The sequence below is a fragment of the Mauremys mutica genome, chromosome 2, assembly GCF_020497125.1.
Source record: "Mauremys mutica isolate MM-2020 ecotype Southern chromosome 2, ASM2049712v1, whole genome shotgun sequence".
Taxonomy (NCBI): Eukaryota; Metazoa; Chordata; order Testudines; family Geoemydidae; genus Mauremys; species Mauremys mutica.
The window spans coordinates 215465532-215491638 of NC_059073.1; the positions used below are offsets into that span (position 1 = coordinate 215465532).

General features: G+C 42.6%; 1 protein-coding gene across 7 annotated transcripts in view; it reads left to right on the plus strand.

Annotated features, from left to right (window-relative positions):
- The first annotated feature begins 1759 nt into the window (after positions 1-1759).
- The window catches only part of CPNE4 (copine 4), a 342555-nt gene continuing 318207 nt past the window's right edge, over positions 1760-26107 (plus strand). For 3 of the 7 annotated variants that reach the window (XM_045002784.1, XM_045002790.1, XM_045002791.1), the window contains exons 1-2: positions 1900-1924; positions 4699-5252. The gene's annotated coding sequence lies outside the window, so the exon portion shown is untranslated. Of the gene's footprint in view, positions 1775-1899; positions 1925-4440; positions 4475-4533; positions 4555-4698; positions 5253-11349; positions 11380-26107 lie in introns of those variants that run through there. The other 4 variants (XM_045002785.1, XM_045002786.1, XM_045002787.1 and 1 more) reach the window with 4 other exon arrangements.

Consider the following 26107-nt stretch of genomic DNA (forward strand, 5'->3'; position numbering starts at 1 on the left):
AGCATCATATCTGTTAGAAAAAGCTCAGGTCTCCATGCCCTCCAGCAGGGATGACTTTTATTCATGGGGCTCATAATAATATGTCCGAGGAGCAAATATTTTGTTTTTTTGGACTGGACCACGTTGCCCCATATAACAGGTTTCTGGGGTTGTTTTTAAATTCACAGGTGCAAATGAACTCCTCCCTCACACTTAGATCAGTGTTGCGCTCCAGGACAGTCAATAAGTTTTGGGAAGCTTATACTGCCCTGCTGTAAGTTGTAAATGTTGTGAATAAATAGGAATTGGGACCAAGATTTTCCAAAATAACTAGTGCACTTGGGTGCCTCAATTTTGGGGTGCTCGATTTGAGACACTATAATGGAACCTGACTTTGAGAAGGTGAGTGCTCAGCACTCTCTGGATATCAGACCCCTTTAAAGTGTCTCACCTGGGCACCCAGAAGCTGAGACTCCCCAAACCACTAGTCACGTTTGAAAAGCAGGGTCTTGGTCTCTGTCCAGAAACTTTCACAAACTCTATGTTCACTTCCCAAAGTTTCAAACAGAAATGTGCAACTGTCTCCTGGGATAACAGGAGTAACAGACCAGTGGCTGTGAAGACAATATTTACCACTTGCTTCTCTTCAAAATGCTTTTAAAGCAGTACAAAGGAAAAAAATCTGATCTGTTTTAGTATTTGCAGCTGCATGTGTCATTGAAATTAGGTCCTGTTATGACTGCTGGTTCAGGGAGGCTGCATAACCTGATATTATGGCTTAATGGTACAGGACATCTCACTACAAAGAAAGAATTCTAAAAATAGGATAGAACCATGTTTTTTGTTAGCACCTTTCATATTCAAAGTATCCCAAGAAAGGTACAAATCAATGAGCTAAATAATGATGAGGCAGTGACTGTGTCAGTCATTGATCACTCAGCAGTAGCACACGTGCAGCCTTGGACTCTCTGCTTAAGAGAGAACACTGACTGTAACATCACTATGTTTTTTTACAAGTGCCATGACATCTTCATATTTCACCTATATAGAATATCAGGGTTGGAAGGGGCCTCAGGAGGTCATCTAGCCCAACCCCCTCCTCAAAGCAGGACCAATCCCCAGACAGATTTTTGCCCCAATCCCTAAATGGTCCCCTCAAGGATTGAGCTCACAATCCTGGGTTTAGGAGGCTAATGCTCAAACTACTGAGCTATCCTTTATACAGAACACCACACCTGAGTGTGTCATCTTCAGCACTCTCTGAGAGCACAGCACGTTCCTGCAGCATCAGCACTGAATATGAGCTGAAGCCGGGGCTTGCAGTCTGTACCTATGGCCTTTAAAGTACTGGCTTGTGTCAGATCTGCTCATGTTTATGGTTTTGTAACTGTCTCAGTCTCTAGTGGTTGGCCTGAACACAGGGATATAACCCTACTACCAATTAAACTAATGGAGGGTCTCATTTTGCTCAAGCTGAAGAGGCCTGTGATTTTTGGCCATGCGTTTCCATCCTCATGTCTGATGTGTGACTAGCTGATGATTGAGGTGTTTGCCCAAAATGTGGCCAAAGCTTCTTATATCCTGCTGGGTCAGAGGTAGGAATGTTACCAAGTAAGTGATACTAATACTAATTATTTTAAATAATTAATTTAATTTAAATAACTATTTGAAGTCATTAGCACAAACAGCTGTTTTCCCCATAATTATTATTAATCGGGACACAATCTTCTCTCTCTCTTTTAAAGAGACCATTGTATATTGAAGATATATTGATGCCACCCACAGGAGGAAGCAGGTATTTTTGGTATCCATGTCTTTCTCCTTTTCAACAATTAATTGTCCCATTTGTAAGCTTCAACAACTGAGGTTTCTTCAGCAACACTAGCTGGAGAGGCAGCAGTTAATGCCAGCAAGCAGACAAAATGGCGAGGAGCATATTAGTGAGGTATAAATAACCACAGGGTGATATTCAAGTGCTTATTATATACATCTCTGTGAGGGGGGAAAAAAGGCTGCTTTGAACAGTGGAGTATAAGATGAAAACAAAAGAAAGCAGAAATCTAATTTAAAACTGTTCATCCTGAATCAACCAAATAAGGATCCCAAACTCAGCATACAGTACATGAATTCTTTATGTGGTCCTGCCTGTCATTAACCCCTGTGGTTTCTCTGGAATAACATATCTTGCTTTAGTAAATCCACATTTCTTTCTTTTTCATTCCTTGGCCATATGCCAGCGCTTTCCTCCTCTGTGATGTGAGAGGCTCCATCAGTACTGGCATAGGACAACGTGATGCTACTGCCCCTTATGTTATTAAACTCAAAACTCGTGATCAAAATGAAACCAAGATGGGGATGTCTTGGTTTTCTTGAGAACTCGAGTAGTTACACGGCCATGCTGTTATGCATTAATGATCTAAATAAGGAAGACAACACAATTTTACACTGACAGAAATAGTTACAGGGAAGAGGTAAGTGGAAAAGACAAGGAAATCACTGATTATAACAACAGATTATGATTTGATGAATTTTATGTAAATCTGACTCTATGCTATAGAAGTAAATTAGGTTTATTTTTGTGAGTGCATAAATACAATGATTGATCTTTGATTTTTATGCTGGGAATGAATTCCAGGTCACTGTGTTTTGCATAATGTGCACAGTAAAATGCTGCTTTTAATTTGCACTGTATTTGCACTGAGAAAAATCAAAGTTTACAGTGTATGTTTTAACATGTCTTCTACAAACACTGACAATGTTATGTTAGTGCCTCTAATTAGAGAGCTGAGGCTTGTTGGCAGAGGAATTCATCTCCATTACAAGTTGTTGTTTTTTTGTTTTTAACATGCAAGGCCTGTGCTGAGTGTTCTGGATTTTGGCTACTGAATATGATTATATTGCTTGCTTTCTGTACTTCACACCTCATAGTGCTTAGGAGCAGCATGACTGGATTTGTCAGCTCTGCAAACACTTGACATGAGTAGGTTCAGGGCACAGAAATGACTGTCTCTGTTTCAGGTCCCCTTTCATTGGAGAATTGCATCACTGGAGAAATTTATTTTCAAATGTTCTTTGTAGATATATTGATATTTACTCTTCATATTGGGGGAAAATCACTGCAGTGTCTGTCTCTGTATTTATAGGGCCTCCGTCAGTAGTAGTATCAAAGTACCCTACAAGAGGCTTATGAATTTATCTTCCCAGTACCTGTGATGTAAGGGGTATAACTTAGATTTTACAGATGAGGAACTGAGACCTCAGATGGCCAGATTTGTAAAGATATTTAGGCGTTACTCTGCTCAGTGTTACAATACCTAACTGACTTGGAAGCCTCATTTTCAAAAGTGACTTTAGACACTTGGGCGCCAAAGTTTCAAAGGCATCTAAGGTCCTAAATCAGCTAGGCCTAAAAACCTTTACATATCTGTGCCAGAGATACTAAGAGCCTGATCCTGCAAACACTTAAACACATGCTTTACTGACAGATACAAATTGAGTTACATGTGTGCTTAAGTGTTTGCAGGATCAGGACCTAAGTGACTGGTCACCCAAGGACACACAGGCAGTCTGTGGCAGAACCAGGAACCAAACCCCCATCGTTCAATGCCTCATCTCTGACCTTGGCCACAAGATCATACTTCCTCCATTTAGAGGTCTTCCTCCTACCCAATTTTAGGGCGATATATGGAAATTATAGCCCCAGGTTAGCAAACTAATTAAGTATGTGCCTAATTTAAGCATGTGAATAGTTTCATTGAGACTACTCATATATGCTTCAAGTGAGGTATGTTCTTTAAGGACCTTGCTAAATTGGGGCCTTTGCCACCCTAGGCTTTGCTTTCCTTTTTAGAGATGTGAGTGGGATTTTTGTTTGGCCCAAATTTAAACCCATATCTGAACACTCCAGTGCTTTGAAAAAGTTCAGCTGGAGATCTGAACACCATGCTTCAGATTCAGCTGTAATTGTTCATACAGCGCAGCATGTGTACATGGAGCTGCAGAGAGTGGGTGGGAAAAAACATGTATAATAAAAGGTTGTTATTCCTCCCTGTCCTGTCCCCCTCAAGTTATTGCAGGTTGAAAGTACCCACCTTTCCCTGACCCATGGTGTTGCTAGTGCAGTGCCATCATTTTAAGTGAGCAGTGTCTTTTGTTCCCTCTGGCATTGAGACTGTCTCATCTGTTTTAGGATTCTCAGTCTGTGCATCTGGAGACGTTAACATACACAGACTCTGTCTTGAATTCCACTGCTTTTGATAGGCTACTGGGAGATTATGTACAGTGAGTTTTGTGTGTTTGCTTTTCAAACCGTTCTAGCTGAATCAGTCCCTTGGAAAGATGCTGGTAGGGTTAGAGTGGTTAATTTCTTCCTCCACTGAGCGTCAGGGAGAACGTGCTGAAGCTGCAGATATCTTAAAATTTCCAACACAGCTGTCAGTTTTAGGGGTGGAGGAGACCCTAACACCCTCACCGTATCTTTCTTTTAAGGGGGAAGGTTTGTATTTCTGAATTTGTCCAGCAGCAGCCGGCTAGTTTTGCACAACCTATTGGACTCTGGAAATAGAGGTTCTCTCTGTAGGTGCAAACTGTGCATCCGGATTCTAGTGCTGAAGGAGGCGGGAGTTTGTATCGTATGCATGTGACTGAAGCTGGGGCTGGCACTGATATTTGATCGATCTTGGTTAGGAACTTGAATGATCACTCATTTTTTCTTTCCAGGTGTAACTGTACTTAGACCGTGGCGATTTAGAGGCTGCGCTTGGAAGAGCTTTAACTGAATGTACATATATTGCCAAATGCGCCGCTGGGAGCCGTGGGCTTTGTGGACTGAGAAGTTGCCGGAGGGAAAGGGGGAGCTTTAAATCATGTGAAGGGAATTACCTTGCTTGGGGTGATGCTGTGCTAGCCAGAACCACCAGGGGGCGCTCGAGTAGGGTTCTCAGCCCAGCATCTGCCTCCAGAGCAAGACGCCCGGGTTGCTCAGAAGGTGGAAATCTCTCATTGTGTGAAGCTGCTGTTTCCCAGCGCCACACCTCCCACCTCGCCTCGCCGCGGCCATCGGTGCTCCAGGCACCAGCTTTCCCGATGCCCTGAGGATGGAGCCGGCTTTTCCGGAGGGATCAAGCTCCTGCCCTCAGAGCAGCACCTCCACAAGCTCCTCTCTCTAAACCAGCCAAGCCCAGGAGCCAGCATTTAAAGAACAAGCAGGGGACACCCTCACCCCGCTCCACAAGAATCTGGGACCAGCCCTTTGCTCCCGATCACTTGCACAGGTAGGTGATGCGCTGGCTGCCGAGAGAAGCGTCTGTCCCAGTGGCCGTGGGGCTCTAACTTTCTCCAAAATATGTGGTTATACTTAAGGAAAAGAAACTTTAGTCAATTTCTTCTCCCTTTCTCCCCAGCTGGGGATAACGGCTGAGTGGTGCTAACTAGCAATCCATGACCTGAGCTTGTAAATGACCTACGCGCTGGCTTTTCCAGGTGGGACCTCTTGGCGCTCTGATTTCCCATGCAGTGTTACTGTTGTGCATCTCCTAGGCATAGCCTTTCCAGCATATATACTATTTGCTAGCTTGATCTGAAGAGAAATGAACGTAATTTGATCCATCGTGCTGAAGTGCACGATGCTAACTTGGCTCTCGCTGTTATTTTTACAGTTGAGTACAGATTAATATTTCAGCGAGTGTGCTCGTTTCTATGATGAACTGGATCGATATTCTCTGTGTGCTCGTGTGTGTTTATCCCCAACTCCTCCTTTGCAGCCGGCTGGATGGCAAGCGCCTAAAAGGAAGCGGAAAGGGGGCTCCCCAGAGAACAACCCAGCAGCAGTTTGTTAAATAATATTGAAGATTCACTCTACAAATGCTGGAAGTATTTGGAGAGCAATAATAATGTGTCTTGGGTAGGAAAATTAAACCAGATGATATTACAGGGCAAAACACACAAGGACTTTTGGGTCCTAAGGCAAAAGTTTATTGCTGTTCCTGAAGAATGTCAATATTTGTTTGATTATCCTCTGTCCCCCCACCGCTTTATTTAGCTAGGTACATTTCATAGAGAAGCGGTGTCTCTTTCTTTCTTTCTTTCTGTTTGTGGGTCTTTGGTGCCTCTCTTACCTGCCTGAACTGGTGTTAGAGTTCCTGATGAAGTACAGCTCAAATGTCTCAGCATGCAGAATGATGGCCCATAATAGAATAAAATAGTGCTACCAGAAATGGCTCATACATAGATAATGAGTTGCATAGAATACATAGTGCATATGCTTAATAGCAGCAGCGCTGGTACAGCAGGGTGATCAACACACACATACCATCCTCCATCCTTATATGAGGTTGGAAATAAGAATTATGAAAAGTGTCAGGTGAGTTTTTCTTGCTGTTAGGACAAGCAACTCCACATCATTGTCTGTTAACTTGAAAATATTAATTTGAGTATTTTTGAATAACAAAATCTTTAGTGTCAGCTAATCAGAATTCTTTATTTCCTTAGTGCAAACTTTTCCTTCACTTTGGGCAATTTGATTAAACTTACCAAAGTAACTGAGGGGGGAGAACTTGGTCCTTTAATGCTTTTGTTCACTAGATTTGTTTCTTTATTCTTGTAGTTTTAGCTCATACAACTTCCTTTTGGATTAGTTTCTGTAATTGGAAGCTGCGTGCTGAGTTGCAGTGGTGTGAGTGCTGTTTTCAAAGTCAACTTCAAGAAAGAAAAGAGTTGAGGGAGTTTTCTCTTTAATCTTCTAAAAGCCCCTGCTAGATATAATAGTGTGAGATCAATTCAGTATATTTGAAGGGCCATACATCTTCCACTGTCAGTTCCACATGTGCTTTAAAACTTTCAACTAGAGAACACACACTATTTGTTAAATCTTTCCAGGCAAGATTTAATTATTTATTTGGTATTCTACATAAGGGAGAGCACTAATGTGATGAATTTTTGTGTATGGTAGGTTAAGCATAAAGCAAAGTTCAGTTCTCATTACAGTGTGAGTTTTGGATTTACTTAGTTCATATAATCTGATGTTTTCAGAGCTCAAAATAAACCTTTTCATTAAAAGAGAGAGAAATGGGACTTGATCTTGAAGCCCTTAATCAGCCCTGTTGACTTCAATAGGGAGTTTTGGCTGATTAAGGACTGCAGAATAGTGCCTCTTTGTTACACAATTGGCTTTGTGTGTGCAATTGATTTAGAGAACTTTGCATCCGGTCCTCTTTTCATGCTTCCAGCTGAGCTGCTGCAAAGCAGAATTCATTTAGGTGCTCACTTCTTAAAGAATCAGACAAATAAAGCAGAGATGTAGCGACTGTCAGAGAGACCACAAAAGTTTGTTAGTTAAGTGGAGGAAGAGATGGTGTTGGTGGGGGTATTGATTGAGAGAGACATGCTCAGCTAAAACAGCGAAGAGTAGCAGTATAAAAGCCTAAGAAAAAGGCACTGGTTCAGGTATTGAAATGTATATTATTATTCTTGTCATTATTTGTATTGCAGTTGTGCCTAGGTGTCCCAGTTGTGAACCAGGATCTTACTTTGCTAGGCACCGTACAAACACAGGACCAAAAGATGGCCCCTGTCCCAAAGAGCTTTGTGAATGTTTAGACGGACACCTTACAAAGGACCGATGTTACTTACATCGCTGTACGATCGCCGGAACGTTACTTCGTAGTGTAGAAAAGCCTTCACGCTAGCACATAGCCAAGAAACGCTCTGCCAGTTTACGACTTCATCTTTTCTGGTGCTATTGCTAGACTACCTGTCAGTGAACATACGCAGATGGAGTCCAACCAGCTTCGCAGCCCATCAGAGCCACTTGCCCAGCTTCAAAGCCTGGGGCTGTAAAAATAGTTTGGTTTTGCTTTTAAAATTCTGAAAAAGTAAAATAAATAAATAAAGCTTGCTCATGTTTAGCATAGTAGCCGCACAGCAGCAACCTTCGCTTGAAGAGATACTTTCAGTGTTAGCCCCTTTACTATGGAACTCACTTTTGGGGGAAGGGACACATCTTTTGGACTGACATGTCTCAATTTTGATGTTGGCTCATGGGAATTTTGGGGAGAAAGTCTGGGTAAATTCAATTTAGCCTCTCCAAGTGTGAAAAGGCCCTTATACCCCACACCACGAAACCCAAAGCCCGTTTATTATAAAACAAAAAGACAATAACGTTGCCTGAAGGCCGGTGTCTTTGAAAAGTGGGAAGCAATTTCCATTAAGAAATATTGGAGCAGATACTGCATCTGAGCTGGTACATGTTGGTGTAGCTCCATGAACTCCAATGGAGCAATGCTGATTTATGCTAGCTGAGAATCTGGTCCAGTAAAGGTATTTGCATTTGAAAATCGCATCATGCACACACACATGAGGTTTGAGATCTTCAGAGCAATGGGGAGAATGGATGCTGGTGTCCCTTTACTATTGTGCTGAATAGGGATGGCTCTATGGTAAGTGCTTTCCTGAATCGGGGCTGTAGAGGGCAGTGTGTTTATTAACTAAATTCAGACTCAACTATCTAATTTATTTAGGAAAAGAGACATGTAAAATTCCAAAAAGAGGAGATTAATATGAACATAAATAGCATTTGCAATTCAATTAGCTGGTATAAAATTACAAAGGCTATCAGTCTGCATGATTGAGGGCAGAAATTGGTCTGAAGTAGGAGGTCAAATTTACCACATTGTATAATTCATCTATTTGCAAGATTAATGCCATTAATGACAACCAGGCATCCAAATGCCTCAGGCAGAAAATCATAACCTAGACATACAACTTTTAACAGTTTTCCAAGGTGCGGCACGCCAGATATATACAGGCAAATGTAAATCTCATTGATTGCATCACACATCTGTGACTACATCTAGGGAATCCCACAATAAAATAAACATGACCCTATGTATTTCCAGGTATAGTACATAATAGTTAGCACACAATGTTAAGGTTCCATTATATATCATTGTCTTGTATTTGACTGCTCTCTCTGACAGACATATACATTTGTGTCTGTATTTGAGTGTCTCATAGTATAATATGTGCAGTTATTTGAATGGGCTGTCACAATTTTCCTTTGTCTAGTTCTTTTCACACTTCAAGCAATAAGCAGATGCAGAAGAGAAAGTCCACTATATTAATGCAATGGTAGGGTTGAGAATTTGAATGCATAAAAATCAGAGTATTCCAAGTTAAGGTTTCCAAGGCAACCATTACTTAGTAATACTTCACATAAATATGAAGGCAAAGAATTTAACAGCGTATCATCTGATACACTGCCCCATCTAGGCAGCTCCAAGCAAATATGAAGTTTAAATACACAAAGAAGAGGGATAACGTATGTACAAAGAGCTATGTTATGGTTGCTGTGGGAACCATAACTGTGATTTTCTTAATTTTGTGTCTTAACACTCTCCACTATATTGTGTTACTGTATTTTTTGCACTGAAAAATGTAATGCACAGCTTTAAAGTGTGAATTAAAATAAATGTAATTCTTGACAGGCTTGTCTTCACTACGAAACTTACCCATTGCTGACAACGGGTGCAGCTCTGAGAAGGTTTTAACTACTGTTACTCAAATGGTACTGCGTGCAGTGCATCCTTGTCTACACTTACTGTTAAAATGTTCAGTATCAATTCAGCTGCATCCATTCCTGACACCAGTTGTCAACAATGGGTTATGTTTGCAGTATAGACTAAGCTTTAGGTGACCTGACACATTAACTACTAGCTCTCCCTCTAGTCTGTCACTCAAGAGTCACATGCCTATCACAAACTGGTAAAATAAATAGTGCTATTCTACAATCGTACAAACACTACTGAGCATAGTGCTTTCCTTTTTAGCCCTGATTCAGGAAAGTACCCCAGTTCAGGACAGCAGTTAAGCAGGTGCTCAAATCTGACTTTCAGTGAGAGGTAGGTGCCTTTGAAAATCTACAATGACTTTAGTGAGTGTTAAGCACATGCTTAAAATTAAGCAGATGCTCAAGTGCTGTCCTGATGAGGGATGAGCTCCAGCCTAACTGCGTGGTTGAATCAGAGTCATAGGCGCCCTTACATTATATGTGTGTGTGTGTATAGTCTAGACTTTATATAAAATATATAAGGCATTAAAGTCAACTGTACCATAAGGCTGGAAAGTATTTTATATGGGGATTTTGGTGACAAACTAAACCAGTAGCTTCCAACCTTTTCATACTAATGTACCCATTTCAGGGGTCTGATTTGCTTTGCATAACCCAAGTTTCACTCCACTTAAAAACTACTTGTTTACAAAATCAGACTTAAAAATACAAAACTGTCACAGAACATTACTGAAAAATTGCTTACTTTCTCATTTTTACTATATAATTATAAATTAAATCAATTGGAATATAAATATTGTACTTACTTTTCAGTGTATAGTATATAGAGCAGTATAAACAAGTCACTGTCTTTATAAAATTTTAGTTTTATAAATTTTATAAATTTTATAAATTTTACTTTGAACTGACTAAACTGCTTCTTATGTAGCCTGTTGTAAAACTAGATATCTATCTAGATGAGTTGATGTATCCCCATGGGGTGTGCGTACCATGGGTTGAAAACCACTGACCTAAACCACAAAAATGGAATGTGAATAGTGTATGCATATTACCAGAACACAGAAACACAATTCAGTAAGTGACCAAATTCAAATTTTACAGCATAAAATCTAACCACAATTTCTCACTTTCTCTGCGTGAGGTGATCTATTGGGTGAAATCCTGGCCTGAGTGAAGTCAGTGGCAAAACTCCCATTGACTTCAATAGGGAAAAGATTTCACCCTTTATATTTGAAAGTTCACACACAAGCAAGTGAACCTGATTTAGGGGGCTATAGTTTATTGCTTGCTTGAAGGAATTGTTTCCGTTTAGTTGGAATTTATACTTTTTGTTACAATGCATGCTGTTGGTTTGGTTATAGACATGGCCTTAAAATAATTATGATGAATCAGATAAAAATGTTATTGTATCATTGTGTGACCTGTCAACTTGATTCATCCTATTCAAATGTATATAATGGAACAGTGATTCTGCACATGCTGTGAGCTTTGAAAGGTTAGCTACATCTACCTCTGAAAGGGTTGTTTAAATAATGTGTGTGTGTGTATACACAAAAAGTGCCCCAAAATAATAACCAGTCTTTTTTACAGTCTCATAAAGGAAGGCTCAAGCAAGTAAAAATGAGAAGTAAAAGACCCTATAATTATCAAGCTGGAACTTAGATGAAGTTTCACCTAAAACTCCCAACTTTGAACAGGCTGTTCTGCTGGAAGGGCTGAGTGCAGACAGGAGCAAACTGCTGTAGCAGGACATAGAAGGATAATGACAAATAAAAGGGGCGTTGTCTGTCGGACTCGGGTACTAGGAAGAGAGTAAGGCAGGGAGCAGAATCCAGGTGGGAACGCAGGCTGGGGGCATCAATAGACGCCGCTACCCAGGCTGGTCGCTAGAGGGCGCCGGAGCATCAGCCGAACTAGAGCCGCAGCGTGTCAGCAGCTGTGATGGGGATTCGTGGGGATTCCCCCCGCGGGGCGCTCGCCTCGGCCCGGGCAGGGAGGCTCCGGGGACGCCCCTTCTGCCGCGGGCTCGGCTGGAGCTGGCCCCAGCTGCTGCTGCAGCCGGTCCCGAGGGATCCCGGGGACCGGCCCCACAGGGAGGAGGCTGCCGGGTGTGGTTGGCAGGGACGTTGCTCCCAGCTCCGCCGAGCTATAGCTGCGCCTTCTGCACGCGTGTGTGTTTATTAGAGCGGGGGCCAAACCACACCCCTGGATCCAAACAACCCTGAGCTTTGGGGCGGGGGGCGGGGTGTACAAGCCCCCCTCGCCTATGAAGTTTGGAGAATCCCAGCACCCCCCAGTCCCGGCCACTATAGAAGGGTGTGAAAGCCAGCGCTGGCTCTGGCTCTGGCTCTGGCTCTGGCAGCCCATCTCTAGTGTTGCAGATGCTTAGCTAGTTCAGGCGTCAGGGGAGCAAAAGCACCGTTCCCTTGGATTGGGGCTTGTGACGGCTTGGCCAAGAGGGGGGTGTGCCAGCAGTGCCCAGGGAGTATTAATGAAATGCACTCCAGCCCAGCGCCCATGCCTCTGCTCCTACTCCTAGGTGTGAACGGGGGGCTGGGCCTCCCAGGAGGGGTCAAGTGTTGTGCAGCCCCAGTCAGTTGGCTGACCTCCTCGGGGCTGGATGTGCTCTAAAGGCAGGATGCACTGTTACCTGGGCAGGTACATATTGTTTGTATGGGTCTCTGCAGACCGAGCTATTTTCCAGTTCATCTGGGGCAGCGGAACCCATGGATCTGGCTCTGCTCCTGCTGCCTGGCCAGACAAAACAGACATTGGCCAGGAAATGAGACTATCTGCTACTTTCTCCCTCGACCTTCCTTCTTTTTTCCTCCCCGACTTTCTGTCCTGTCCCTTTACCTCTTACTCTGTCATCCTCCCTGTGTCCAGCACAGGTCCTCCAACGTAATGAAACGTAATGTCTGCCAAGCTCCTGTGATGACACTGTTGGTATGGTAGATCACCAAGACATGGAAATCACAATGGTGCTCTGGCTGATGGGTCAGAAATGTATGCAGTGCAGGGCCCTTTAAGAGGTTGCCTGGGGCAAAGGCAGCCACTGATGGCAGCAGCACCAAAGAGGAGGTCCAGGTGAGGGTAAAATAAAGTGCCCTTTACTTGAATACTGGGTGGATAGAGACCTAGTATGTTCCAGATGAGAAAGTTTCCTCGATGTTTAGCTCTGCTATGCCACTAGCTTCCCCACCTTACTGTGTACTGTGATTTCTTTTATGTGAATTATCTCTTAATAATTAGTAAGACTGAAGTATTCAGCCAGCAAAGCAAAATGCCCTCCCCGCACCTCTAGAGAATACAAACAAACATCTCTCTCCTGGTTGACAATTGTGACTCTGAGCTTAATGCCTTTATGATGCTTGAAATGTATTAGTTTATTGTGTATTTATCATATTTTAATTTGGTTTTGTGAGCTTCTCTCTCATTTTCTGCAAATTATCAGAGTTGTAGTGGGAAGCTCATTTTCTTTTATACTGATTTTGGCTTTTGCTCATTTCCCTGTAAGGAAGAATGAGAGTTAATATGTCAGTCACAGTCGAGAGGGACTCTGTTGATGGACAACTGGGACATATTGCTACAGAACTGCACAGTAATGTTAAAAGACTATTTTGCTTCTATGCACTTACACAGTGGCTCTAAGTCGTTGGGGTTGCCTTACCTGGGATATTAACTACAGAGAATTTCCCTGGAAACTAAGAGACAAGAGAAATCGTAAAGATGCAAAATATTTTACAGTTTTATTCTGATATAAATAATTGTGCAAATCTGTAACTAACAAGCTTTTAAATAACCTAGGCAGCTGTTTCTGGTTTGGTCTTCTGTTAATTACTATGAAAAACTGCTGTTTATTGCTCTTGTGTTTGCTAGTTGATGGGGGCACGCATCATTTGCTGACTCCTGGTACAAATTTTGCCTCGGTACATCATGTGTTATAATAAACATTTAGCAGATGCTTTGATGAGATTGTTTAACTTACAGTGGAAGCTTTATGGGATCATTAAGTTTCAGTGAAGAAGATAAAAGTAACAGAATTCTTGCCAAGCATATTGGCCAACAGGGTTTGGCTTTACATGATGATCAAAGACATGAAAAATACTTTGTTTTATAAGGTCTAGAATATAGTACAAATGAAGTATGGTTAAAAGAAGAGAGAGAAACAGGATTAGTGTAACTAGGATGCAGTTCACTATGGGGGAGTGTTATTATGAAGAATAAGTGTCTGCAAAATCTGTCATGTTTTTAAGCTTGGTATTGACATTCTGGGTTCAGTTTCACATCTATGGAAGCAGCTGTAGTCAGTTTGCGCCGCTATGCTACAACTTATTTTTATGTTATTTTTCACATGTACAAAATACATGTATAGTGTTTGGAAACAACTGTACACATGGGAATTGGCACCACAGAGCGCTGTTTGAATGAGCAGGTACCTTGTAGAAGGTACTGTAGCTTCCCTTTTCTGCCTTTAGGAATAGATGGGGTACACTGGAGGGTGCCTCTAGCTTTTCTTTTAAGTTAATTGCCACTTACTTAGCTGCCATTACATTTCAATTCTACTTGTGGGCATGCTGACTTTAATGGCCATCCTAACGTTCAGATCTTTTAAGAAGTTCAAAGGAAAATAATTTTTCATTGTAAATTTTGCTTTATTGTTATAAAGGCTCACACACAATTTACCTGTTTTTTAAAACCTTGCTGTCTTCAAGGCAAAATAATTGAAACCCACAACTGTATTGTGAATTAGCATCCTGTTTTCCGATCTGTGGGAGCCGGTGTGATGGAAATCGCTTCAGTCAAAGCCATCTTCTCTGGCAAAAATGAGGCACGTTGTGTTTCTCAGTTACAAGGATAATGTATGAAGCTGGTGTTTTTTTATTTGTGACTTTTGTCTTTGTTATAACTGCAATTTAAAATGTCCGGTGTAGCTTATAATTAGAAATGAGAGGCTAAAATCTCATCTCTTTGCTTTAAACAAACCATTCATAAAGACAGGAGAGAGACATTTAAAATACAGTTTTTAGTGTGATTCACACATTAAATATTGACCATTATGGGCCATTTCTGAAATGGTGTACAGTGCATCAAGTAAAGCCAAGTGCCCCTACAGGGAAACCACTTTGGGTGGGATTTATGAATACTGTGAGTTAGTTGACCACATTCAGCTGTCTCTCTAAAAGAGATGACACACTGCTAGATGGGCCAGAGTTAGCTAAAACAATAGCTTAATTTCTCACTCTAAATACTTCAGACACATATCAAATCTCAAAGCTAAAAATAAAGTGGAAACCCAAGTTGAAATCCAAATGCTTGGTAACGTTGACTGCAGTGGAAATTTTGCCCAAGAAAGGATTACACCCTATGTGATCAGTCATTGAACATCCCCAGCGGAGGTGCCCCCACCCTGTTGCCCATATCTGATTCGTGCGTGAGGTTAAATCATTGAACTGGCTAATGGCTTGTCGTGATCAAAGTCTTTGATTTATCTGTATTATGATTATTAGTTTCTGTATTTGTAAAGGAGAATAGTTAATGTTTCTTGTTGCTAAGGGCTAACACATTCGGTACTTCCTGATTGGGTAAAAAAAAATCATTCAACACTCAGAAGTGTAACGACTCAGCAGAATGCCATTTATGCTTCAGGATCCTGTTTTACCCACACTACTTAGTAACCAAGGGAAGCTAATGAGCTTTCTATGGCTTAGACGTTAAGGTCATGACTAAACTGGACTTTTACCCATGAGTGTAGATCTGCTAGTGCATATCCCTAGCATAGGGGTAAGCTACAAACTGCCCTCCAGCAGTGTAAATTATGTCTACCTTAGGGGGGTTTGCTGATTCAGTTAAACTAGTGGATAAAAGCCCACTGTAGAACATGTGGCACCATAATCAAAAGCCATCAAGGGATGTGCTCAAGGTACTGGCAGGGGATGTAGGACAGAACTCAGTGGAGGTTGTGGTATGGGGAAGGACATGAGTTATTTTGTTCAGTACTTCGTATGGATTTGCTACAAAGTATACAAGTGGACGTGGGGTTGGGAGGAGAAGGAGAGGTTCATATGATAATTACACAGAGGCTTTGCAATAAGAGAGAGACAGTAACCAGTTTCAGAGCTACTGGAGCTTTGTAGGAAATGTCTGAACACCAAGTACGGGAGGGGAGAAAATAAATGTGTTTTAATGAAAAGTCAGAGGGTGAAATTCTGTCACCGTTGAAGTCAATGGCAAAACTCCCATTGTCTTCACAGGGACTAGAATTTCTCCCAGAATGAATATAGAAAAAGAGAAGTCGACTCATTTTGTATTTACAAACCTTCCAAAAGAATTAACTCGTCATTGTCTTAGACCCTCTGTATGCTGACATATTTGCCCTCATCAGGGTGTCACATGCAGTGCTAGAGAGCAGAGACACTAATATTCTTCTTGGACAAGATCAGGAGAGATAACAGACAACCTTAGGAAAAGTCAGTTTAGTCTTTACTATTGAAACTGAGATTTATGCTTGTGTGCAGCAGCTTAGCAATGCTAGTTTGCAGCATGATTACTCTTGTACTTTTCAGTATGCTTCTATTGTTGTAGTTTAGCTAATGGAAAGTAGTTTTGACTATTAAAAGTGAGCCCCTGTAGATGATTCGTATGCGTGAGAATGCCATCTGACGTCCTCAGAGAGAAAGCTACCTCCTGTCGTCCTGCTGGAGATAGGTAAAATGTGATGTGAGTTGCATCCTCCTTACTTCTCAAGAATAAGGAAAGACACTGTGGGCTCGACTCCTAAGAGGTGTCACTGAAAAAGCAGTGGGCACGTCTGCTGTAAAAACCATCAGATAACAGTAATCATCAAGGTGGATGAAACATCGGGCGTCTTCTAATTATTTCTAGAATAAAATGTAAGTAATCTGATCAGAGACTGTACTATCTCGAGGCCTTGAGTTACTTTCAATAAATAGTTTAAGTGTGGTGCGTCTAGTGCTGTCTTTATGTAGGACTATTATTTCCCATTTCATTCTTGGGAGCGATTTATTTACTGGAGACCCTGACTGAATAATTTCCAAAATCTTTCAATTCTGTCATAATGTGGTACAAGAGGCTTTATTTTACCATCTATGATCTTTAGTTCATACTGCAGAAAAACAACTTAATGTGCTTGTTCTTATGTCAAGTCACAATTTCTTATGGCAAGTTTCTTTGAAAACATTTGCCTGATCTCAATCAGATTTACTGCCTACTTTTCAGATGTTATTTTTGTACAAAAATATTTACTCCTCTCTAGAGTGACAGAGACCTGTTGATAATACTATCTGAGTACCTTTTAAGAAATACAAATTAAAAAAAAGCTAAATGACTCAAGATGCATTTTTAAATTACAGATGAACGGTGAATGCGAGGAATGTAGATATAAAAATTTGAAGAGATAGCTTTTGAGTTTACAGTGGAAAACTCCTCGGCTTGAGTGCTCCAGCATTACTATTATTTGCCTATGATGCTTTTAGTGTTCTGGGTTATGCTGGGTTCGTAAAACAAACCTTTGTTTGTACGTGTTGCTACTGGCAGTGTTATCAATGTATCCACTCGTTTTCCAGTTCCTCATCTTTATATTCTTTAACTTTCTAGTGACATGATATGGTCAGGTCTTGCCAGCCTTGCTCACTTACTCCTGTTTATCTCAAGAAGAGTACTTGCAGAGCAAGGCACTACTCAACCTCTGTCAGACTGGCAAAGTCTGTGCCAAAGTCTGTTCAAAGAGAAAGCATGATTGATACAGGTGACAATGATGCCATTGCAATATGCGCACTGTAGCAAACAGCTTTATAGGTTGCCTAAAATACTGGTTCATATTGACTTGAGTTTTTATTACCTTCTTAGGTATAACACATATCATTGTACATAAACAGTTACTGGACAGTCTATTTAATAAGCATCTGTTGGAATGAAATTACATTGCACTTTTATATACCTTGGTAATGCTTTATTGTGGAGGTAGTTGTACTTAATAACCCATTTAGCAGATGAATAACTCTTTAATGCTGTTTTATACACTCCTAACTCCTGGCTATGACACTATCAGGCATGGGTATTCATTCTGTGAAAGGTACGAGTTCTGTTTCTGTGGTTGGATTGGAGTTTTGAGTGAAACGGCTAGGAGAGAATTTTCAGGATTTGATCAGCTGGAAATGCAGTCACTGATCTTGCAGGTAAAGCAAGACAGAAAGAAGATGGGTGCAGTGAAAGGTTCATATTAATTCCACCACAAAATAGCTGAGCTACACTTTTAAAACACAGTATGTCACAATGTGTGTTTACAGAATAACCAAAGGATCTGTTAAGTCTGCTGCAGGATCAGTGTCCCGTGGCTTTAGAAAGATGTGAGAAGATTAAGGAGAGAGTTGCCCTAAAATTGTCCCAGAAGCTGTTGCCAGGAAAGTTGAGTTTAAAAGAATCCTTTTATCGATCATGGTTTTCTTGTCTCAGCGATGGTATAAGTTAGACCAGAAATTAAATGGCTGTAAGCTGATTATTATGTGACCTGGTAATGAAGAACTGTAATGGTTTTTAAAGCAGATATAATTACTGTATATATGTACTAATATATCTGTACTAATAACGATAACCAACTCAGATTTCAGTGAGAACAAATAAGGTGGAAGTTAGATCACATGCCTCTATTTGGAGGCACAGTTAGTGTCCACCTAAAGGCTTTTTGCTAAGTTAAGGGTCCAGTCACACCCTTCTTAAGACCTTATGCTGCCATATATGGGTTAACATATAGGAGCTGACCTCTGTGAAAAGGTGATGTAGTAGGTATTGCTGTGATCTGCATGCAGGGCAGTTGGATTACACTCACTTTGTTTCTCACAACAAAATCCTTCGCTGAGAGCCACAAGCTGCAGGTATCTTGATGTGCCAGCTACATAGCTGCCTACACATGGTAAATGCCCTCTAATGCAAAGGGGTGAAAGGGCGTATGCAAGTGTACAGCAGAGGAAGCTGAACCCCTTGCAGTGAGAGACAGGCACACACCCACTGGTAAGGGTTGGGCTCTGTGCTCCTCAGGGGACTTCCAGATGGAGGTGTGTTGATGCTGTGATCTTGTCTAAGGCTGCTGTAGCTGTGTGGTCTGTGGTGTATTAAGATATGGTGTGTGGCAAGAGTATCCTACTGAGTACGTTCCCCTGTGCTCACTGTTCACATCATCTACTCCACACGTTATTGCTTGTTACTAAATAGCATGTAGATAATTTCCCTCCCCCGGTTATATTTTGCAGGGAAGTCTTAGGCCCTGATCCAGCAAAACACAGTCACGTGCATGACTTTAAGCACCTGAACAGTCCCATTGACTTCAAAGTGCTTTATGTTTACTAATTAGTGAACTGCCTTCCCTTTCTTAATGGGTACATGGCTGGGAGGTTCAGAACATTTCTCTGTTCTAATATGGGTTCATGGTATGAAAAAGGTTGAAAGCCACTGGTATAAAGGAAAGATTAAGACCAGGGGTAAAATCCTGGCCTCATTTAAGTCAATGGCAAAACTTCCATAGACTTTACTGGGATCCAGATTTCACTCTAGGAGCCTACAACTCCATAATCCTTAACCGGGAATTGACATTGACTCTCTGAATGCCTTGGGCAAATCTCTTTGCCCCTGTTTCTGTATTTGTAAGAGGCTCCTGATAATTCATCTCACTTAAAAGGGTGAGGATCAAGTAGTTAATGGAATGTACGCAGAGCACTTTGCCGATGGTAAGTGCTACAGAAATAATGCTATCTTATACTCTGTATATATCTCCCTAGTTTCATATGTAGAGTGAGTTTAGTATGTACGTTTGTTACTGCTGTTTCCTATTTAGCACCAGATATCCAGCATGTATAAATGGATTGCTCCATTGAAGTCACTGGAGTTAAACCACTTTACACCTGCTGAACTATATAGCGCATAGTCTCTATTGGTTTCAACTTATTTCTCTGAAGGAGGTATTCCTTCCCAGGTGCTGGCTGTGGGTCTCGCTCACATGCTCAGCATCTAGATGATCTCCATATTTGGGGTTGAGAAGGAATTTTTTCCCAGGTCAGATTTGGCAGAGACCCTGGAGGTTTTTTTGGCTTCCTCTGCATCGTGGGGGATGGGTCACTTGCAGGTTTGAACTAGAGTAAATGGTGAATTCTCTATAACTGAAGTATTTAAATCCAGAATTGAGGACTTCAGTTACTCAGCCAGAAGTTACGGGTCTATTACAGGAGTGGGTGGTGAGATTCTGTGGCCTGCAATGTGCAGGAGGTCAGACTAGACGATCATGATGGTCCCTTCTGGCCTTAAAGTCTGAAAGTCTATGGCATCACATTTAGGGTCTGATTCTGTATTCCTTGTGCATTGAAAACTCCTACTGAAGTTCATGGATATTTTGGGTGCTGAAGAGGTGCAAGATCTGACATATGCCATAGTAATTCTGCCAAGACCGGTACATTGTGCACAAACAATGAGAAAAGACAGGAAGGGAAGAAGATGAATAGAAAGCTATTCTATATGACATAGTTTCAGGTGATAATGTGAGTTGTACTATACCATTTATTTCTTGTTAGGTGTGAAAATAAAAAATGAGGAGAGTGTTATGAAATTAAGGTTAAAAGCATTTCAAAACTCAAAGTTTTTGTGTCCTTTTTAAGTGGATTTATTTTGTTTATAAAGATCAGTAACTGCTTTTATTATTCGTATTGCTTTTCATGAAGAGAGAAGAGGATCTGATTTCTAGCATTCATTAAATGGCTAGTTCTGCAAAACTCTTGCTCTAATAATTTTTAAAAAATGGAACAATTTAATTTTTTTCCTTACCTGTGTTACTGATGATATTCTAGATTAAGACTGAAATAATTTTTAAGTCTCTCATTATTTTTTATGTTTTCTTATATTTAATTGATCCGGTCTGAATCAAGCTCACTCTCTGGCCTGTATGCAGTAGGAAACTGCTGTTGTGTTTGGGATGGAAATGTAACTAAGCCATGTCCACTTGGTATGGCACACTGTCTCACTCTAGTGTGGCTGGGTTACTTGTAGAGGTGGTTGAACCTGTTACAGGTGTGGCTGACCGAGCTGAGGCCAGGTCTACACTATAAATGTACATTTGTATAGCTATGTTGCTCAGGGGCATGGATTTTCCACACCACTGAGTGACGCAGTTATACGGACCTAACTTCTGGTGTAGACAGCACTATGTCGATGGGAGGGCTTCTCCCGCCAACACAGCTACCGTCTCTTGCGGAGGTGGATTAACTACGCCAACAGGAGAAGCCCTCCCATTGGTGTAGTAGTGTTACAGCAGGGCAGCTGCACCTGTGCAGTATTTTAAATGTAGATTTGCCCTGAGTCTTTTAGCTCAGGCAATAGAGGCTCCAAGGGTGAATCCCTGATGCCCACTCAGAGACATGGCATTGCACAAAGATTGCAGGGCGAGACTTGAAGCATTTACAAGACATGTACCAGCCAGAGGACTAAACCTTTAGCTGAAGGCTGATTGAAAATATTAGGGAAAAGTGCGGCCTCAGTGGGATGCAAGGGAAAATATCCTCTTCATCAAGGCCTAAGGGCAGCATCTGGTGAGAATCCAAGTGACATCTCCCTTCAGCTGTTAGGGGGGCTGCTGTCCTTGTGTCCTGATAGATTTCCATTTGTTATGATGTCTTGATTAAACTAGATTCTCTCCCTGCTCCTTGACTCCTGGTTGTTGGGAAGAGGAAGCTCTCCGTCCTTTGCCTGGCTGCTGTAGGGAATGAACTTCTCTGGCCTTGACTTCTGCTGGGATCGAGACACTCTCTCCCTTTTCCCCATCCCCACCTGACTGCTAGAAAAGGGGGAAACTTCTCCTCTCTCTAAGTTTACATGCCCATCACCTTGGTGTATTTATGGGTCTGTTCCCATCCTCTTCGTGGCGGTTTTTAGAAGCAACAGCTGAGGGAAAGTGAGAAGGCGCATCTTGGTTTTCTTGCTCCCCCATAGTTCTGGGAAGCAGATGTGAAAATGGCCAAGAGTCGTTCACTGCTGCTGGAAGTGCTCTGTGGGGGATGGCCAGGGAGTGAAGCGGTGGAGAGAGACTTTGTGGTCTAGCTCCCCATCCTGCGGCTGAACAATACAAAACTCCAAGCATTTGCACCAGTCGCTATTTGGCATCAGTGAAACCAATGAGAATCTTCTCAGTTTTTCTCTGCTGCTATTTCTCTAGACAGGAATGAGCAGCAAGAGAAGCACCAAGATGTCCCATGGTGGGGGAGGCTCTGAGACTGTGGAGTTGTTGTGGAGTGGCTCCAGCGCAGTAGTTTGGCTCCTGCAGGACTCCTACCCCCTCCACGGCCCATTTGTGTGGGCTGAATACTAGGGGCCCATTTTAGCCCTAAGGAAGTAAAGGGCCATTTGCAAGGGTTGAAGCAGAAAGAAAAGTGAGGAAGGTTGAAAAGGAGGAATCTCCTTTGTCAGAATCCCACCAACTTTTATTTGTCACAAACAACCTGTAGGTGTTGCTCCTGTCTCTAGAGTTATAACCCTTCTGCCAGGTGGTGCTGGCAGCAACAAGGCTTGGGTTCAATATCTCTGGGTTCCTCTTCACTGTACAAAACAGAACGAGTTCGAGCCCCGACCCAGTAATCTGGGAAGATTTAACCACCACCCTGGGCACCTCTAAAAGGCAATACCTCCCCACTTGCAGGCACTGAGTCTGTGTATAACAAAAGAAAACCTTTATTAAAAAGGAAAAGGAACCCAGCATTAATTTGGGAAAACACCACTACCACAACTCAAAGCAAGTGACTAAGCAAACACTCATTCCATAGGACGCTGCGTGGTGTCTTTTGCCTCGGTTTCCCACCTTGTGGTGTGAACGTCCAATGAATGTCCTTATAACACACCACTCCCCTTTCCATCCTTTGCACCCCTTGGTTGTCCCTTGGTCAGCGAAGACCCAGAGTTCAGAGGTGCGTTCACATGGGTTCACCTCCCACCCCTGAAAGTCAGGGTTAGGCAGGCCATTGAGCAACTTCTCTGCTGCTGCCACTGCCACCTCTGGAACTGGCTCACTGCTGCTGCTGTTTTCTCTGCTACTATTTTCTGCTCACTGCCACCTCTGGCATGGTTATCTCTGCCACCAGTCAGCTGTGCTACTGTCACTGCTGCTGCTTGCCACTGACTGCCATGTCCACAACGTCGTGTTCTGGATTTCCACCACTTAGCCCAGCGCTTAGTGATTTCACTGGGTAGTGGGGTACCTCACTGCTAGTGCTGTCTCTGTGTTGTCTTTCACTTCAGCACTGTTTCTGCACCTGTTCTAAGGCTTAGCCCATAGATTTGCTCATCAGTGATTTCAGCTCTAGTAATCACTGAACAGAAACCAGGACTCTCAATTGAGTCCAATCAGCCCTGTCTTTAAACACTGGAAAAGGGAAATGGTGTCTGACTCTTTTTAAGCAAGACCCATGCACCCTCTCACTTTCACTGGGATTTGGCATCTCTACCCCCTGCTTACCAAGTGGGGTTTGGTTTACGGTGACCTTGTAAATCAAGGCAGGTGAAATACAGTTCTGCTGCCCTTTACTCATACAATAACGATAACATTTCATTACCCCAGCACTCAATGCTTAAGTGAATTGTAACCGAACACCAGCCAAAATTGATCACTTTGGCAGAGTATCTCCATCTGCTGAACACACAAGCAGAGTAGATATGTTTATGCAAATATGGTTTGGTCCTGAAGTCTTTCCCCCCAGTTCATCACTAGATGTCAGATGAGAGCTCATTCAGACTCTGCTTACACAGGCATGTCTTTGGCCCGGGGCACCAGTGTATTTGAATGACTCAAACATTAACATAGTTACCCTGACAGAACCCCTGTGAAGTAGAGCAGTGCTATTATCCCCATTTTACTGATGGGAAACAGAGGCACAGAGTGGTTCAGTAACTTGCCCAAGGCCACACAGAGTATGTGGCAGAGCCAGGAACTGGAATTCAGGTCTGAGTCCCACTCCAGGTCCAACAGCACAAGACATCCTTTCACCTTAAAAACTTTGAATTATATTTTTAATTATTTAAAAAAAGCTGAAAGTTTGGGCTTACGCCGTCTGATAATGTCCCTTTTTAATTTCTGTTTTGGAGAAGCTGCGTGCTGGGAAGGAATGATAGCTACCAATATTTCATAGCAATGAGGACACACTTTCAGGATATATAGTAGCAGCTGTGGAATAATCTACTATTTATGAAGAGATTTAAAGCCATTTGTCTCACACACATTATTTACTTTCAGTTCTGATCTCAGATGTATTAAACATCCGTTCTGAGTACAATATTCTAAAGAACTATAAGAAGACAGTCAATTTAGGTAAATAGCAATGCTTCTTTCTAGACTAAAAAATGGTTCTGTATTATATCACTGGCAAAGCCCAATAACTTAATTTCTCTTTCTCTTTCATTTTTCTTTTGTTGTGAGTTTTTTTTTCCCTCCTGGCAGGGAGGGGGTGAGAAAGGTGGTTCTTTTGTTAATAGCACGAAGGGTCAGTCAGGTCTTTTGTGTGTGATTTGTTTTTTATGTTTTAATCATGTCCTCAATTTCCTCCTCTCTAGAATTGAATCTGTTATTGTGACTGCAAACTTTCCCACTTATATTGTAATCCACCATAGATTCTTAATAACCTTTAGAACTTTGGCATTTTCCAGACCGCCATCCAAATGAATGCAGGATGTTTAGGATGGCAGTTTAAATCATGTAATGTGCACATTTAGTCTGTCCTTCTTAAAGTACAGTATGCGTTTTCTAGCTGACAGTAAAGCCATGTGCCCACAGTGGTAAACAACATTTGAGGTTAGGAAGCATCTTTGCTTATTGTTTGAAAAGGCAGATTTCTGCATGGAGTAGAGGGGGGAAAACCAAGCTACTGCTGAGCGTCATTGCTGTCAGACTAGGAGAGGGCATTATTATTATTATTATTATTTGTATTCATGTAGTGCCCAGGGGCCCTAGTCATGGACTAGGGTGGGGCAAGGAATAGAACACACAGGCAGAATGAACAGCATGATGGCAGCAAAGGTCATGTTATTTCCATAATTTTTGGGGGTGGGTGACAGGGAGGGTTCCTTAGGAGGAGGATCTGCTGAATGGAAAGAAAAGGGAAGGGAGGAGAGGGGAGAGGAACGGAGCAGGGCGGGGGTGACACTGGTGAGGGAAGTATAGGGGAAGCGGAGAACTGCAGCAAACAGCCCATCAATGCAGGACAGAAGAAGTCACAGAACAGTCTGTAGTCTTGACTGGAATGTCCAGAGGTCCCTGCTTTGGCTGCTTCTGTTCCGACAGGTTAGGAAGAAGTGTTGTGTTCAATCCTATCTGTCTGGATTCAAATGTTACATTATTTAAAGTGGGGGTAAGGTCACTTTCACCAGTAAATTGGTGTTTTAAAATGGCAGTTAAAAGAAAGTACATAACAAAGAACCTTGAATTGGGGTTTTCTTAATGACTTTGGGATCTGATCCAAAGCCCATTGAAGTTAAAGGGAGTCTTTCCATACACTCTAGTGAGCTATGCATCAGCCCTTGGTGGTGACCTTATGTAGTTGTTACAACAAATCAGAATGTTTATATACACAGTATAGACAGCTTGGTTTTAATTGGATGATTTGATGGGGCAAGGGTACGGCTACCACTATGGCCAAAAGGACTAATGAGATCTTTGAATGCATAAACAAGAAGACTCTCGAGTAGGAGTAGACAGGTTGTTTTATCTCTATATTTGGCACTGGTGAGACCGCTGCTGGAATACTGTGTCCACAATTCAAGAAGGACATGGCCGGTGCTACCATTTAGGCCAACTAGGCGGTTGCCTGGGGCGCCAAAAAGCGACACCCCGAATTTTTTTTTAAAGCCTTCAGCGGCCGCTGCGCTGGGAGGGAGAGGGAGTCTGAGCCGCCGGCAGGCAGCCCAGGGGTTCCCCTGGGTCAGCACGCCGCCGCCAGCAGCCAGCCCAGGGATTCCCCTGGGTCAGCGCGCCGCCGGCAGCCCAGGGTTTTGGGCTGCTAGCAGCACGCTGACCCAGGGGAACCTGTGGGCTGCCTGCCGGCGGCTCAGACTCCCTCTCCCTCCCAGCGCAGCAGCCGCTGCATCCCATGTGATTCTTCTCATTGCTGGCGCTGGCGCCGGCGACTGGGCAGAGCTCCACAGCTCTGTTTAGCACACGTGGCACGAGGCCGGCGACGGGCATGACAGCAGGGCTTCTGGAGCAGAGGTGAGCTGGGGTGGGGAGGTGCCGCACGGCTCCCCGGGGGGAGGGGAGCTGCCGTGGGGGGGCACCTCAGGGCGGAGCTGCCGCAGGGCTTGCAGGGGTGGGGGCGGGGGCGCAAGGTGGCAGTTTCGCCTAGGGCGCGAAACTTCCTTGCACCGGCCCTGAAGAAGGATGTTGATAATTTGGAAAGGGTTCAGAGACGAGCCATAAGGGTAACTGAAAGATTAGAAAACATGCCTCATAGTGCCAGACTCAAGGAGCTCAATCTATTTAGTTTAACAAAGAGAAGGTTAAGGGGTGACTTGATCACAGCGTAA